General features: G+C 38.0%; 1 protein-coding gene and 1 long non-coding RNA gene across 7 annotated transcripts in view; both read left to right on the plus strand.

Moving 5' to 3' along the window:
• The window catches only part of cep112 (centrosomal protein 112), a 169,401-nt gene that overhangs the window by 75,688 nt on the left and 75,823 nt on the right, over positions 1 to 17,890 (plus strand). The window lies entirely within an intron of this gene.
• LOC309705931 lies at positions 7,467 to 8,870 on the plus strand. Its single transcript, XR_014276633.1, has 3 exons — positions 7,467 to 7,951; positions 8,068 to 8,171; positions 8,276 to 8,870. It is a non-coding gene; the product is annotated as an uncharacterized lncRNA (long non-coding RNA).

Genomic DNA, 17,890 nt, shown 5'->3' on the forward strand with positions numbered 1-17,890 from the left:
TGATGGAGATATCACCCTCTTGTAACTATGAACTGAAGCCTGTGCAGTTTTACAGTGTGCGCACAGTCAATCTGAGTGATACTATCACAGACACAGTCTGCAGACCAACAGCCGCCACTGCTGTGGCACCTACTCACTCTGATACAACTGTTGATGAAGCAAACCCCTCTACTCCAAGGAGAAACACAACCACTGATCTTACTGAGATCTCTCCAATGTCTGTTTGTACACCACTGGTGAAACAACAAGAAGTCTACATTACTGAGTTCACATCATATGAAGCTCATGAGAATGAATTTACTAATATACCAACTGAAGAACTATGCAGTGAATTAAGTTTCCTTCCATCAAGGGATGCTTTTTTATGTCAATCAAATGCTGCAATAACAAATGTTGCTTCCTGTGATCTTTCTGATATAGTTTTACAAAAACTGAAAAAAGTTAATAAAGAACAAAGGCACAAAATGAAAAGAAGATTAATGGCATCAGAGAAACCCAGAAATCAGAGAAAAGAAAACCAAAAAAGGAAAGAACGACAAAAGTATGCTTCAAACAAAGAGTACAAAGAAAAGAAAAAGTCTTGCACAAGCGAGGCATATAAAAACAATCCTCAAGTCAGACAGAAAAAACAACAGTATATGAAAAGACGTTATTGTGAGAATGATGAATTGAGACAGAAAAAACAGAGATATATTAGAAGACGTTACTGTGAAAATGATGAATTCAGAAAGAAACAAAAACAATATGTTAAAAAACGTTTTTCTGAGAATGCTACAGTTAGAAAGAAACAACAACAATATATTAAAAGACGCTACTGTGAGAACGATGAATTCAGAAAGAAACAACAACAATATATTAAAAGACGCTACTGTGACAATGCTGAATTTAGACAAAAACAAAAAAACTATATCACTAAAAGGTATCAAGAAAACCCTGAATTCAGAGAGAGACAGAGATCTCGAGTGACTCAGCGTTATGCACGTGATAACGCATTCAGAGTAAGACACAGACAACTAATGAAACAACTAATGCGAGACAGGTATCAAAGTAATCTTGCATTCAGGATTATGCACAACATGAGATGTGCAATGAAAATAAAAAGGAAATACAGATGGGTGAACAGACAAACCCAAGAGAGTGACAACAGTGTGATCAACGAGGCCATATCTGTGTTCAAATCACAAATCAAAGCTGGACCATCATACCCATGTACTGTATGCTTCAAGGCTTCATTTCCAAACCAAGTGCGACCCTGCACAAGGTCAAAGTATGTCAAAAACCCACATGTGGTTGCAACATGTTTGACTGGAAGATTTGTTCATGTTTGTGATGAAAACTGCAGAAATGAGCAGTGCAATGTTCCCGATGAGAGAAAGAGAGAGTGGATTTGTCACACCTGCCACGATCATCTTAAAAATGGATCCATGCCAGCGCTTGCTGTTGCCAATAAACTGGATCTTGCTGATACTCCACCTGAACTGTCTGATCTCAACATACTGGAGAGACATCTCATAGCCAAGTGTATACCATTTGCCAAGATCATTCCTCTTCCCAAAGGCAGACAAAGAGCAATTAGAGGAAATGTGGTCTGTGTCCCATCAGAGGTACAGGAAACTGTTGAAGCATTGCCTCGATTAAGAATTAATTCTCAGGTCATGAGAATAAAACTGAAGAGACGCTTGTCTTACAAAGGTCATCAGCTGTTTCAGACTGTAAGCTGGTCTAAACTTGTGCAAGCACTGCATAAACTCAAGCAGATTCATCCACAGTATAAGGATGTGAGCATCAGAGATGATGCTGAGCTGTGTGATCCAACACTTCCTGATGAAGATGATGATGATGATGAAAACATGAATGAGGACGATTATGATGAGGCTGATTTAATGGAAATTGACAGCTGTGAGAAAAATGCACTGAGTGAAGCACAAAATATAAATGAACAGGACATTGACATGTTACCCTGTGATGGTGAACAATTGCATGAACAGATGAGAGATGATTCAGAGCAAGCAGATGGACTGACTAATGGTGGTTTTGCACTCGAGTCCTGTTTGCAGCCCCCTGATGTGGCTGAGGAGATATTATGTTTCAGTGAAGGAATCTACTCTGTTGCTCCTGCAGAGAGAAACAATCCAATAAGTTTTTTCAAAACACCTAAACTGGAGGCCATGGCCTTCCCTGTGCAGTTTCCTACAGGCCAAAACACACTTGATGAAAGAAGGCTGATCAAAGTATCCCCCAGTGGGTATTTCAAATCAAGACTTTTCTGCATTGATGATCGTTTTGCCAAAGACACAAACTATTTATTCTTTGCACAGTTTGTGACTGAAATACACTTGGCTACATCCAGCATGACAGTACAGTTAAGGAAGGCAAAGCCTCTGACCAGAGATGGTAGAAAAATAACCTCAGGCATGTTACAAGATAAACATGAGGTGGAGAAACTGGTGCGAAATAAAGATGCAGTGAGATTCATGCAGCCTCTGAGAGGAACCCCAGCCTATTGGGAGAAAACAACAAGAGATCTTTTTGCCATGATCAGACAGTTGGGAACTCCCACGTTCTTTTGCACATTTTCAGCTGCTGAAATGCGCTGGCCTGAAGTGATCGAGGCAATAACAAGGCAGCAAGGTGAACAAGTGAATTTTGAAGGACTCGACTGGTCAGCAAAGTGTGACATCCTGAGAAGCAATCCTGTCACAACAATGCGCATGTTTGACAAGAGAGTTGAAGCATTATTCAGAGATTTACTCTTATCTCCCGCAGAGCCACTTGGCAAAGTCATTGACTACTTTTACAGAGTTGAGTTTCAGCACAGAGGAAGCCCACACATACACTGCCTCCTGTGGGTAGAAGGTGCTCCTGTGTTTGAGGAGGATGATGAGCAAACTGTTCTTGATTTTATAAACAAATACATCACAGCTCAGCTGCCTGATCCACATAAACAACCTGAACTGTACAAAAAAGTAACAGAAGTGCAAAAACACAGTAAGAACCACACAAAGACGTGCTTTAGGAGTTTAAGCTCCGGGTGCCGTTTTGGTTTTCCCAAACCACCCTGCAATGAGACAATGATCACAAGACCCAGTGAGGATGATGCACTGGAAGTAGAAACGGCAAAGAACAAGCTCAGACCACTGAACCAGCTGCTGAATGAACCTGAAACTGCTTCCATGAGTTTAGAGCAGCTCTTGGAAAGATGCAAGTTGACACATGCAGAATATGAGAGATACCTGAATAAAATGAACATGAGGAGTACGATCATACTAAAGCGTGATCCAAAAGACTCTTGGATAAACGGCTATAATCCACATCTGCTTGAAGCCTGGAACAGTAATATCGACATAAGCTTTGTTTTAGATGCTTTTGGTGCTGCAAATTATTTAATGAAATATATATCAAAAAAAGAGGGCGGGCTATCTGAGTACCTGAAAACTGTCATTGAGAACTCCCATAAGGACAGTGTAAATGAGTGCGATGAAATGAGAGCCGTCATGCAGGCATATTCAAAGAAGCGAGAGATCAGTGCACAGGAGTGTGTTGCTCGTGCATGTGGTCTTCACATGAAGCAATGCTCACGTGCTGTAATATTCATTCCAACTGATGATAATCCTGTGAAAATGAGTCGTCCCCTGTCAGTTCTGGACAACACAACACCTGAGTCTTCCAATGTTTGGATGACATCTTTGAATGACAAATACAAAGCCAGACCTGAAACACCAGAGTATGAGGAGATGTGCATGGCAGACTTTGCTGCTACTTGCAGGATTGTCTATGGCCAACAGAAAAAAGGTAAAGATGTTTTGCCCCTTCTCAATGAGATGGGGTTTGTGCAAAGGCGCAAAAACAATAAGCCTGCTATCATCAGATTTCACCGCTGCTCACAAGAAAAACATCCAGAGCAATATTACGGAAGACTGCTTAAACTGTACCTTCCTCATCGTTCAGACCACGAACTGAAAACACCATCGTTGCCAACCTATCAGGCTTTCTATGGTGCTGGCTGTGTACAGCTACCAGGTACTGACCATCTTGAGTACGTGCAACACATTGTCAAAAGAAACAGAGAAAAATATGAGAAAAACAGTGAGGAGATCGAGAGCGCTGTTGAGGAATATGAGCAGAACAGAGGTGTGACTGACGAATGGTGTAATCTGGCACCTGAATCAGATCTCGTAAGGTTGCCACTTGTCGAACAAGAAAGAGAGCGAGACAATGAAAATGAACAGGAAGATGTGCCCGACTACAGCCGTCAGGCTGATGCTTCAACAGAAGTCAGAGCCATCAGGGAACCCCCTGCTATTGATCCCACATTGTTACGTCAGATGTTTCAGAATCTGAACAAGAAGCAAGCCTGCATATTTTATGCAGTTAGAGACTGGTGCATTAAAAGAGTCTGTGCTCTAAATCCAGAGCAGTTTTTCTTTTATATTAATGGTGGTGCTGGAACAGGAAAATCACATCTTATCAAATGCATCTACTCAGAAGCATCTAAGATACTGAGCAAAGTGCCCAGATATGCAGACGACGTTGACATATCAAAACCCACTGTCCTGTTAACTGCTTTCACTGGGACTGCAGCTTTTAACATTTCTGGAACAACACTGCATTCTCTTCTCAAGCTGCCTAGAAGCTTAAAACCTCCCATTCAGGGACTTGGCAATCAGCTGGATGAAGTCAGATCAGAACTTTTGAATGCTGAAATAATCGTCATTGACGAAGTGTCTATGGTGTCAAGACATCTGTTTGCATATGTAGATGCAAGACTCAAACAGATCAAAGGGACTCGGAGACCCTTTGGAGGCATGTCAGTCATTGCTGTCGGAGACTTCTATCAGCTACCCCCAGTGCGACAGTCTAAACCTCTCTGTGTGCACGACCCGTCTGAGATCGACCTGTGGCGGGAGCATTTTCAGATGATCACTCTGACTGAGATTATGCGTCAGAAAGATGATGTTGTCTTTGCAGAGATGCTGAACAGAATTCGTGTGAAAGGAAAGTTGGATGAGCTTTGCGAAGCAGATAGAGATTTGTTGTTACAGGCCATAACTGAACCAGCCCATTGTCCAACTGATGCGTTGCACATTTTTGCAACTAATAAAGAAGTGGATGCACACAACTCTGCAACACTGGCTCTGCTCCACACTCATATCATTGACATCCATGCAGATGATTATAGAAAAGATCCTAGAACTGGCAGAATGGCACTTCAAGACAGACCATTGAAAGGAGGTAAAAACGAGTTACCAGACACACTGAAAGTTGCAGAAGGAGCTCGTGTCATGCTCACCAGAAACATTGACATACAAAATGGTTTGGTTAATGGAGCTTTTGGAATACTACTTAGAGTAGTTCACTCTGAAAACGACCAACACATCATCAAGCTTGGACTTAAAATGGATAATGAGACATCTGGAAAGAATAACCGCACACCAGCAGACGACATGGTGTACATTGAGAGAGCAGAGGAGAATCTGAAGCAGAAAGGAGTGGTACGAAGACAGTTCCCAGTGAAGCTGGCCTTTGCATGTACAATACATAAGGTACAGGGTATGACAACTACATCAGCTGTTGTCTCTCTTAAGAGCATTTTTGAGCCCGGCATGGCCTACGTAGCTGTCAGTAGAGTGACGTCTCTCAGTGGACTGTATCTTCTTGATATGGAGGAGAAAAAAATATTCACCAACCCAGAAATCACTGCAGCGCTTGAGAACATGAGACAAGCCAACCTTGATGACATGATGCCTCTTCTACACGTGAGGCAAACACTGAGCAGGTCAGAGGTTTTCACCATTGTTCATCATAATACAGAGGGACTGCCAGCTCACATTAATGACATCAAAAGTCACCATGAATTGTGTCTAGCAGATGTTTTGTGCCTAACAGAAACACACCTGCGGGGCTCTTTTGTTGCAGAGAGTCTCCACTTGGAAAATTACAATTTGTTCAAACGCAACAGACACCTGTCCTACACAAACTTTCCCCAGATGGCAAACAGAAGTGGTGGTGGAGTTGCTGTTTATGTGAAAAGTGACATTCAAGTGCATGAAAAACAGTACATCCATAATGTAACTGACCTTGAATTTCTGGCTTTAAAGGTTGAAGCACCAGTCAGTGCTCTGATTGCAGTTGTATACAGACCTCCAGACTACACTCTGAGGCCATTCCTGAAAAACCTGGTAAGCCTATTAGACTCATTGGAGATCATGGACTGTCATCCCATCATAGTTTGTGGTGATTTTAATGAGAATGTTTTATCCAGTGCAAACAAACCAATCCTGGAGCTGTTTGAGTCTAGGGGATACGCACAGGTCATCACTGCCCCTACCACAGAGAAGAACACACTGCTTGACCTAATTTTCATTTCTCAGTCAGATCGATGTCTCCATTCTGGAGTCATGAAGACCTACCATAGTTACCATGACCCAGTATACTGTGTATTGTCCTGTGATGATTCATGATCTAGATCTTTGAATACAGTAAGTAATATCTATATTTTTGAATGACTTAAGAAAGTAGAGCGATGCTTGAACTCCAGAAAGAAGTCCAGACGCTTTTCTTTGCAAGCTCCTTTGACTACGATGACCTGGATGACTGAGAACCTTCACAGACATAAAGTAGAGCGATATTTAAAAGTTGACGCCCTGCATTGCAGTATAATGTTTGAATTGTTTACATAAAATACAATTACATGAATTAAGTAATGATATCAGTAAAAGATGACAATTTTATTTATTACAGAAAATCTAAAATTCACTAACAGTAACCTATAAATGTCAGAAAAATAAAATATAGCAGTTTAAAATGAATAGTGTAGGCATATCCTCTCTGCAGCCAGGCTTCAACATCCTGCCAGGCTGCCCCAGTCTCACTGTGGCTGGGAGGGAGGGAGGGTGGACCAGAGGATTGCCTACACAACACATAAATGTTCAACAGCTTCTTCATTGTTTCTGAGAGAACAATAATGACTAAAGGTTGCTTTTTAAAAAAACAAACAAACAAACAAACAAACCTAATTACAGCAATAATGACAGTTAAGCCACTTTATGTGTGCCTCTATTTTGAAATACTATTTACAAAAATGTTATTATTTTGGTTTGTTATAAACTTTAAACTTTTTCAAAAGTATACGATTATATTTTTGGACCAATTTTACTATGAAACATAAATTTTTATGAGCTTTTATCATGTTTCTGGCCAGTGCAATCATCAGGGTGGGTCTGGGTTGATAACTGCACATTTCTGGCCAGAAATGTTTCAGCAGTGTTACATATGTAGTGCATATGTTACACTTGCTTTCTGTTACCAGCTGATACCCTACATTTGTATAGACATTTGATGGTGTGAGGTTGGGGAGTTGAGTGGGAGGGGGGGGGGAGGGTACGGTGGGAGTTGAGGGGGGGGGATTTCCTTTCCTGTTAGGTTTCCTTTTTTTTTCTTTTTTTTTTTTTTAAGCAAGACACAGTCCTCCTGTGTCTTCTCCAAGCTTCACATGTAAAATCCAACAATGTGAAGCACATAGCAGCCAGAAACTGTAATGCCACAGATCAGAGAAACTTCATCATCACCATCTTCATCGCCATACGATCAGAGCGTGAGACTTCACATCTGGAGCACAGGAGAGATTCTGTGATAAGTCCTCCTTCTAGCTTGTCCCACAAGCAGTCGGTGAGATTTACTCACAACAAAAAGGGTTAATGACATAATTTCCATGAAAACATGTATTCATTCTTTGTAAAGTGTTTAAATTGTGTTTTCACTTGACCTTAGGAGTGTTAGAGTGTATTGTAATGTCTGTACTCAGGTGTTTCCCTCTGTGATCCATCCCCTTCAGAGCTGAGACACTCAGGACTGAACAGACTGCACAGTTTCTGTGACTGAGCCTCCAAAACACCTTCTTTGAAACCACTCATGATAGAAGGGCTTCATATTTGCAGCAGCACTACTACAGGTATTCAGTGTATTACAGGATGTGTTTGTTTCTTAGGACCAGCTCTGAGTGCACACTACCTAACATATACACCTTTCTGTTCATTACAAACCAACTACTCTGGATCATACGGCCAGTTGGCAGGAATGTTGCTGCAGGAAAACATCCCTGGAGATCACCATCATTGTCAGACTGACTGTGCCTCCTCTGTGCAGTGTCAAGATCCTCCCTAAATGAGTGTGTAAGTTAACATTTTCATTATTTTATTCCCTTTGACAAGACAAGTATCACTGATATTTACATTTACAACTACATATGTTGCTATTTTCTGCTCTTCTTTTAAAGTCCTCAGCTATCCTGCTTCTGTGCTGCTTGCCACACATCAAACACTGGCCGGATGACAGGGAGGATCCACTCTGAAGTCACTGGACATGATGAGGATCATATGGGACTTTATAGTTTCACAGAAACATTGTGCTCTGTGATTACAGGTTTTAAATGGACATAATGACGGCCTCTCTCTGATCAACAGGCTAAAGGATTGTTTTCATTGTTAGTGCTCTGTACAATGTATGCTTATTTAATATTTCATCACAGAGCAAACCTTTATTTATTTAACATATTTTTATTTTGTTTTAATGTTGAATTAACTGTGGGGATTTTTTTAAGTGGGCACTCGGGATGTCATATGACCAGAAATGTGGTAACTGGAATTCAACGTTATGGAAGAAAAAATCTGCTAAGAACAAAACACACACAAAACCCCCCAAGAAAATTCAAATTCATTCCATGTAATCCAATCTAAAACATTTTAAACTGCTGAACAGCAACACAAACAGTGTTAAAAAACAGTGTTAACAGAATGATTATGATGAGTTTGTACCAAAGTTTCAGGTCACATGGCACACCTAGTGTGTAGTGTGGAGTATCAGCTGGTAAGTATAGGTTTTTCATATTTGTGTCCTTAGAGTTCAGATAGATAAAGCCTCGTGTATAATAATTAGTCATAACCACAACTCAAAGTCAGGGACTAACTAAATTTGGGACTTTGTGTCTGAGCCCAGGTTAAAACAATGTGTAAAAAAGCATTTAGTGGCATGGCTGAACAATGCTGTAAACTATTGATCCTTATTTATCCATGTTCACAAAAAGGACTAATGTGCTTATTTGATTATTTGCATGTGTTAAACTGTGTCACCACCTTACGCTTTCATTTGAGTTTACTCAAAATTCTCTATACAGTTCTCTTTTACCACTGTGTGGACTCTGTTTACATTAAAACATAAAGAAGAATGAGTAATAAAAAGATGTGTAGACAGATTAAGTAGACCGATAGAAACAGCTGTTCAGCTATGTTCTAAGAAACCAACACAATTTAAAGGTTCAGAATTGTGGTTTTAAAAGTTGAATTTTCATGTATTTCATTAGTTATTTAATTTAGTTATTTTTATTTATTCTACTAGTCCTTTTCAGAAAGAAGCTGTAAAATATGACTTAAGATTTTTATGTTATTTTCTATGACATACAAAACAAATTGATGTATGTAATACTATTAAACATGATATACACATGTGTACATGTCTGAAAAACATTATGCTGTATATTAAAGTTTGTATTTTCTCCAGAATTTTTGTTCATCTTTTAAGTTCATTTCAGTTAGAAGAATTTGAACGTTTAATATTCATTCAGAGGTTTTCTGACTCTAAATTTTCTTTTGTCATTACTCATCATTTTATTATTTACATTTTAAACATGTTTAGCTTTTTTCCAACTTCTTCTGTGTGAACATCAGCTTTCAAAAGTTCTGCACTTTTGTTTTCAGGTTAAAAATTCTGTATTTTCCAGCTCGTTCAGAATTTTTATTTTTAACTTAAATTCAGTAATTAATTCATTTCAGTGCATACATTCAGATTCAAGCATTCACACTGCAGTTTCTTCAGAAAATGCACTTTCTAGTTATTATTATTATTATTATATTTTATTCTGTATTCCGTACGTTTTTTGTAATCCTATAACTTCAAAACCGTTCAACTTAGAAAAACCATTCAAACACCGTTAGATTCCTATTCTTTTGAACAACACTGCTTCTATTTTTCATATTTTTAACATTTATATTTTTAATTTTATTCAACTTTATTCAACAAAAATTTATAATGTATTTCAATGGGGAGACCCTTCAAATCCTCATTCAACTTACTCATTTTTAAACTCTTACTACTTCCACATACATTGACATAGAGCCACCATTCAAACTTTAAAACGAAGACAAGACATTCAACTATTCAACTTGTATTTATCTTTTCAATATCTATTATACTTTTTCTTCAGTTCCAGTTTAAGTTTCATGATGTTTTTTCACCCGTTTCAGAGTTTATAATGGGTGTGTATGGGACGGAATGTTGGGGCTAGAGTGAGACAGCTCAACTGCTAGAGTGAGAGGAGCAAAAAAATTAATCTTAAAATCTTTTTTAAAACTGCTGCTGTGTCCACAGCGTTTGCTCTACAGGTATGATTTTACCCTCAAAACGTAGCCATGGCTGTCCTCTTTCATCCAATGTGTTTACTATTGTACTAGGTGTTATGGTTCTTTCATAAATGTCACCAATGCACAGCCTCCTCCCTCCAACTCTTCCATAGACTCTAATGTTAAAATGGCTCAGAAGGTTCGTTTGAAAATCAGAAGAGCATGGTGTCTTTCCACTGTCACCACGTCCATATAATAAACTCCACAGGCATGAAAACTGAGAATTAGGTAGACTAGACATGGCTGTCGCTCACGGTGAAAGAATTTTGTCAATACGACTTTTACTTTTCATTTGGGAAGAATTTGTTTGGGCCTGACTTTTCTGTTCATTTTAAGCAGCAAAAGTGAGGCGCATGTCTGTGTACGTGTGTATGGAGCCATTGGGTGCGGTCACTATAGCAACCAGGCTCACACCTGCCTGCTTAACGAGCTCTGCCTGCCACTGTACCAAGATTCATCTTAAGCACTTCTCTTTCAACTGCTGCTGTGTCCACAGTGTTACAGCCATCATTTTACCCTCAAATTGTCGCCATTATTGTTCTCTTTCCAACACCGTGTCTTTCAAAGCTCAGGCATTTAAACTTTTTAAACTGTGTGGATCCAAGTGGAGGGATCACATTTGAGTCATTCAGTGATTCAAAGAATATGACCTTTTAATATTCATTCAGATGTTTTCTGACTCTAAATGTTCTTTTCTCATTTCTTAGGGTTTTCTAATTTACAATTAAAACATTTTCAGTTTTTTTCCAACTTCTTCTTCTGTGTAACGTTCAGCTTTTAGCAGTTCAGCACTTTTGTTTTCAGGTTAAATTCGTTTTTTTTTTTTTTATCTCATTCAATATTTTTAACTCAAAATTCAGCAATTAATTCATTTCAGTCCATACATTCAGATTCAAGCATTCACACTGCAGTTTCTTCAGAAAATGCACTTTCTAGTTATTATTAGTGTGAATGCTTGAAAAGCATTCACAGTATTGTTCTTCTAATCTTTATTATTATTATATTTTATTCTGTATTCCGTACGTTTTTTGTAATCCTACTCCTTCAAAACCGTTCAACTTAGAAAAACCATTCAAACACCGTTAGATTCCTATTCTTTTGGACAACACTGCTTCTATTTTTCATATTTTTAACATTTATATTTTTAATTTTATTCAACTTTATTCAACAAAAATTTATAATGTATTTCAATGGGGAGACCCTTCAAATCCTCATTCAACTTACTCATTTTTAAACTCTTACTACTTCCACATACATTGACATAGAGCCACCATTCAAACTTTAAAACGAAGACAAGACATTCAACTATTCAACTTGTATTTATCTTTTCAATATCTATTATACTTTTTCTTCAGTTCCAGTTTAAGTTTCATGATGTTTTTTCAGCCGTTTCAGAGTTTATAATGGGTGTGTATGGGACGGAATGTTGGGGCTAGAGTGAGGCAGCTCAACTGCTAGAGTGAGAGGAGCAAAAAAATTAATCTTAAAATCTTTTTTAAAACTGCTGCTGTGTCCGCAGCGTTTGCTCTACAGGTATGATTTTACCCTCAAAACGTAGCCATGGCTGTCCTCTTTCATCCAATGTGTTTACTATTGTCCTAGGTGTTATGGTTCTTTCATAAATGTCACCAATGCACAGCCTCCTCCCTCCAACTCTTCCATAGACTCTAATGTTAAAATGGCTCAGAAGGTTCGTTTGAAAATCAGAAGAGCATGGTGTCTTTCCACTGTCACCACGTCCATATAATAAGCTCCACAGGCATGAAAACTGAGAATTAGGTAGACTAGACATGGCTGTCGCTCACGGTGAAAGAATTTTGTCAATACGACTTTTACTTTTCATTTGGGAACGATTTGTTTCGGCCTGACTTTTCTGTTCATTTTAAGCAGCAAAAGTGAGGTGCATGTCTGTGTGCGTGTGTATGGAGCCATTGGGTGCGGTCACTATAGCAACCAGGCTCACACCTGCCTGCTTAACGAGCTCTCTCTGCCACTCTGCCAAGATTCATCTTAAACACTTCTCTTTCAACTGCTGCTGTGTCCACAGTGTTAAAGCCATCATTTTACCCTCAAAACGTCGCCATCGTTGTTCTCTTTCCAACATCTTGTCTTTCAAAGCTCAGACATTTAAACTTTTTAAACTGTGTGGATCCAAGTGGAGGGATCACATTTTAGTCATTCAGTGATTCAAAGAATATGACCTTTTAATATTCTTTCAGATGTTTTCTGACTCTAAATGTTCTTTTCTCATTTCTTAGGTTTTTCTAATTTGCAATTAAAACATTTTCAGCTTTTTTCCAACTTCTTCTTCTGTGTAACCTTCAGCTTTTAGCAGTTCAGCACTTTTGTTTTCAGGTTAAATTCGGGGTTTTTTTTTAAATCTCATTCAAAATTTTTAACTTAAATTCAGTAATTATTTCATTTCAATGCATACATTCAGATTCAAGCATTCACACTGCAGTTTCTTCAGAAAATGCACTTTCTAGTTATTATATTTTATTTTTCCGTACGTTTTTTGTAAGCCTACTCCTTCAAAACCGTTCAACTTAGAAAAACCATTCAAACACCGTTAGATTCCTATTCTTTTGGACAACACTGCTTCTATTTTTCATATTTTTAACATTTATATTTTTAATTTTATTCAACTTTATTCAACAAAAATTTATAATGTATTTCAATGGGGAGACCCTTCAAATCCTCATTCAACTTACTCATTTTTAAACTCTTACTACTTCCACATACATTGACATAGAGCCACCATTCAAACTTTAAAACGAAGACAAGACATTCAACTATTCAACTTGTATTTATCTTTTCAATATCTATTATACTTTTTCTTCAGTTCCAGTTTAAGTTTCATGATGTCTTTTCACCCGTTTCAGAGTTTATAATGGGTGTGTATGGGACGGAATGTTCGGGCTAGAGTGAGAGAGCTCAACTGCTAGAGTGAGAGGAGCAAAAAAATTAATCTTAAAATCTTTTTTAAAACTGCTGCTGTGTCCGCAGCGTTTGCTCTACAGGTATGATTTTACCCTCAAAACGTAGCCATGGCTGTCCTCTTTCATCCAATGTGTTTACTATTGTACTAGGTGTTATGGTTCTTTCATAAATGTCACCAATGCACAGCCTCCTCCCTCCAACTCTTCCATAGACTCTAATGTTAAAATGGCTCAGAAGGTTCGTTTGAAAATCAGAAGAGCATGGTGTCTTTCCACTGTCACCACGTCCATATAATAAGCTCCACAGGCATGAAAACTGAGAATTAGGTAGACTAGACATTGCTGTCGCTCACGGTGAAAGAATTTTGTCAATACGACTTTTACTTTTCATTTGGGAGCGATTTGTTTCGGCCTGACTTTTCTGTTCATTTTAAGCAGCAAAAGTGAGGCGCATGTCTGTGTACGTGTGTATGGAGCCATTGGGTGCGGTCACTATAGCAACCAGGCTCACACCTGCCTGCTTAACGAGCTCTGCCTGCCACTGTGCCAAGATTCATCTTAAGCACTTCTCTTTCAACTGCTGCTGTGTCCACAGTGTTACAGCCATCATTTTACCCTCAAATTGTCGCCATTATTGTTCTCTTTCCAACACCGTGTCTTTCAAAGCTCAGGCATTTAAACTTTTTAAACTGTGTGGATCAAAGTGGAGGGATCACATTTGAGTCATTCAGTGATTCAAAGAACATGACCTTTTAATATTCATTCAGATGTTTTCTGACTCTAAATGTTCTTTTCTCATTTCTTAGGGTTTTCTAATTTACATTTAAAACATTTTCAGTTTTTTTCCAACTTCTTCTTCTGTGTAACGTTCAGCTTTTAGCAGTTCAGCACCTTTGTTTTCAGGTTAAATTCGGGTTTTTTTTTTATCTCATTCAATATTTTTAACTCAAAATTCAGTAATTAATTCATTTCAGTGCATACATTCAGATTCAAGCATTCACACTGCAGTTTCTTCAGAAAATGCACTTTCTAGTTATTATTATTGTGTGGATGCTTTAAGCATCCACACTATTGAGTTCCTGTTTCTCTTTATTCTTTATACTTTATTCTAGTTGCTTCCGTACACTTTTCGCCGTTAAACTACTTCCACAATTTTCAGCCGATTTTCACCGTTCAAATTTTAAACTATTCAGCTATTTTTGCTAATTCCTGCTACGATTTTTGCTATTTTTAACTATTATACTTTTTAAAATATTAAGCTTTTTTCCTTTAATTTGTCCCATTGAAATGAATGGGAAACTTCAGCAATTCTGCTAAAATTTGCTTGTTTTTGAAACTTAACTACTTCCTCATATTTTCACCTAGAACAACCATTCCAACTTTAAAATGTTCACAAATTATTGGGCTATTCAGGTATGATTCAGCTTTTTCAAATCTTTTACTGTTTTACTTTTATGCCTCTTAAAGTTTTGAGTTGCAAAATTGTGATTTTTCACAAAATACATGTGTTGTTATGGTTGCTATGCTCTTGGCTTCCAGTGTGCCACTGAAGGTTTTGCAATTTTCACTTCATGTCCGAACAACTTCCTGCTACTTGCTCAATTTTCACTCAACTTCCACAAATTATACATCAAAACGTAGGTATTTTTGCTGGCTTTCAGAAAATGTCACCATCATTGTTGTGGGATTTATAGAATTTTTGCAAATCTCCTCAGACTAACACAAGGTCAGAAAACTCTCCATATAAAGTGAATGGAGAGCTTGTTCAAAATCACCGCTGGATTTCTGTAATGAGAGGCATATTCGAATCGTCATATCTCCTTAACGAAGCAAAGTTAAGACATGAGGCTTGTCCCCGAATATCTTCAGACACCCCTGACGCTCACAATTCAAGAATTTCTTTCTCACCTATTACCGTTCTGAAATGAGTTGGACTTGTTTGAGGGTAGGAAATTCGTCCTTCGCTCAGATTTCTTCAGATTTCAAACTGTGGAAATGAACCACTTTTTTCTCTCGTCATAACTTTTTGTTGGATTTCCACAGAGACCTGAAAATTTCCATGATTGTTCACCAAAGCCTGCTGTCTCTTACGGTGAAAGAATGATATCGATACTCCAAATAGATTTCGAGTTAGAAAGCGTTGTTTGAGGGCAAGTCAAGGCAGTTTTTGCTTCGCTCTACTCAGTTATGGTGCATTACAAGTCAAATATCTTTAATAATTCATATTTTAATGATAAATTGTAAACACTGGAAGATTCCCCCATCTCTTCTGAACAAAACGGTGTAAGAATGACCGCTCTAGCCCCTACGGTTTGGAAATTATGGTCATTTGTTTGAGGGGAGTCCTCACTATGAGAAATAGGCTGCAATAATCCTGTGCCTCTCTGTGCTGCGTGTGTAAAAAGAGGCACATGTTTTGGCGGGAAAAAGTACACAGGCTCTCTGATTGGTGGATTCAAATTCAGCAGCTCCCAGGCTGACCTAGAAACTTACTTCTCTCTCCCTGTGCATTTTTTTGCTGATTTTTTCATTTAACAAGTATATTTGAGGGACCCTCAGCATGTTCAGCATTTTTTCAGCTGTCCATTTTGCTTTTCCAATTTTTCTGTTTAACTTATTACTATTGTGCTAAATAATACTATTTCTGCTATTTTATAAGATTTGTGCCTAATATAGTATTTCTGCTAAATTACAATATTTCTGCTTTTTATACTATTTGTGCTAAAACATAGTATTTCTACTAAATGTAGTATTTATGCTTAATCATACTATTTCTGCTTTTTATAGGATTTTTGCTCAAACATAGTATTTCTACTAAATGTAGTGTTTATGCTTAATCATCCTATTTCTGCTTTTTATAGGATTTGTGCTTAATATAGTATTTCTGCTAAATTATAGTATTTCTGCTTTTTATAGTATTTGTGCTAAAACATAGTATTTCTACTAAATGTAGTATTTATGCTTAATCATAGTATTTCTATATATTTCTGCCAGGTCCCCAGGCAGCCAATCCTCTGTGAGGACTGAGAAATTCAAATTTTCAAATCAGGGCCTGCACGGCTTCCCAGCCAATCATATATGTGTCCTGAGGCATTCAAATTTGCATATTGGGGCCTTCATGGCTTCTAAGCCAGCCAATCATATCTGAGGGCTGAGGAATTCAAATCCACAAATCAGGGCCTGCACGGCTTCCCAGCCAGCCAATCATATATGTGGTCTCAGGCATTCATATTTGCATATTGGGGAATTCGTGGCTTCTAAGTCAACAAGTCATCCATGTCATATATCTCTAAAAATTCACATTTTAATGATAAATTGTTAACACTGGAAGATTCCCCCATCTCTTCTGAACAAAACAGTGTAAGAATGACCGCTCTAGCCCCTACGGTTAGGAAATTATGGTCATTTGTTTGAGGGGAGTCCTCACTATGAGAAATAGGCTGCAATAATCCTGTGCCTCTCTGTGCTGCGTGTGTAAAAAGAGGCACATGTTTTGGCGGGAAAAAGTACACAGGCTCTCTGATTGGTGGATTCAAATTCAGCAGCTCCCAGGCTGACCTAGAAACTTACTTCTCTCTCCCTGTGCATTTTTTTGCTGATTTTTTCATTTAACAAGTATATTTGAGGGACCCTCAGCATGTTCAGCATTTTTTCAGCTGTCCATTTTGCTTTTCCAATTTTTCTGTTTAACTTATTACTATTGTGCTAAATAATACTATTTCTGCTATTTTATAAGATTTGTGCCTAATATAGTATTTCTGCTAAATTACAATATTTCTGCTTTTTATACTATTTGTGCTAAAACATAGTATTTCTACTAAATGTAGTATTTATGCTTAATCATACTATTTCTGCTTTTTATAGGATTTTTGCTCAAACATAGTATTTCTACTAAATGTAGTGTTTATGCTTAATCATCCTATTTCTGCTTTTTATAGGATTTGTGCTTAATATAGTATTTCTGCTAAATTATAGTATTTCTGCTTTTTATAGTATTTGTGCTAAAACATAGTATTTCTACTAAATGTAGTATTTATGCTTAATCATAGTATTTCTATATATTTCTGCCAGGTCCCCAGGCAGCCAATCCTCTGTGAGGACTGAGAAATTCAAATTTTCAAATCAGGGCCTGCACGGCTTCCCAGCCAATCATATATGTGTCCTGAGGCATTCAAATTTGCATATTGGGGCCTTCATGGCTTCTAAGCCAGCCAATCATATCTGAGGGCTGAGGAATTCAAATCCACAAATCAGGGCCTGCACGGCTTCCCAGCCAGCCAATCATATATGTGGTCTCAGGCATTCATATTTGCATATTGGGGAATTCGTGGCTTCTAAGTCAACAAGTCATCCATGTCATATATCTCTAAAAATTCACATTTTAATGATAAATTGTTAACACTGGAAGATTCCCCCATCTCTTCTGAACAAAACAGTGTAAGAATGACCGCTCTAGCCCCTACGGTTAGGAAATTATGGTCATTTGTTTGAGGGGAG

This window comes from Aulonocara stuartgranti (genome assembly GCF_965226115.1).
Source record: "Aulonocara stuartgranti genome assembly, chromosome: 4".
NCBI classification, from domain to species: domain Eukaryota; kingdom Metazoa; phylum Chordata; class Actinopteri; order Cichliformes; family Cichlidae; genus Aulonocara; species Aulonocara stuartgranti.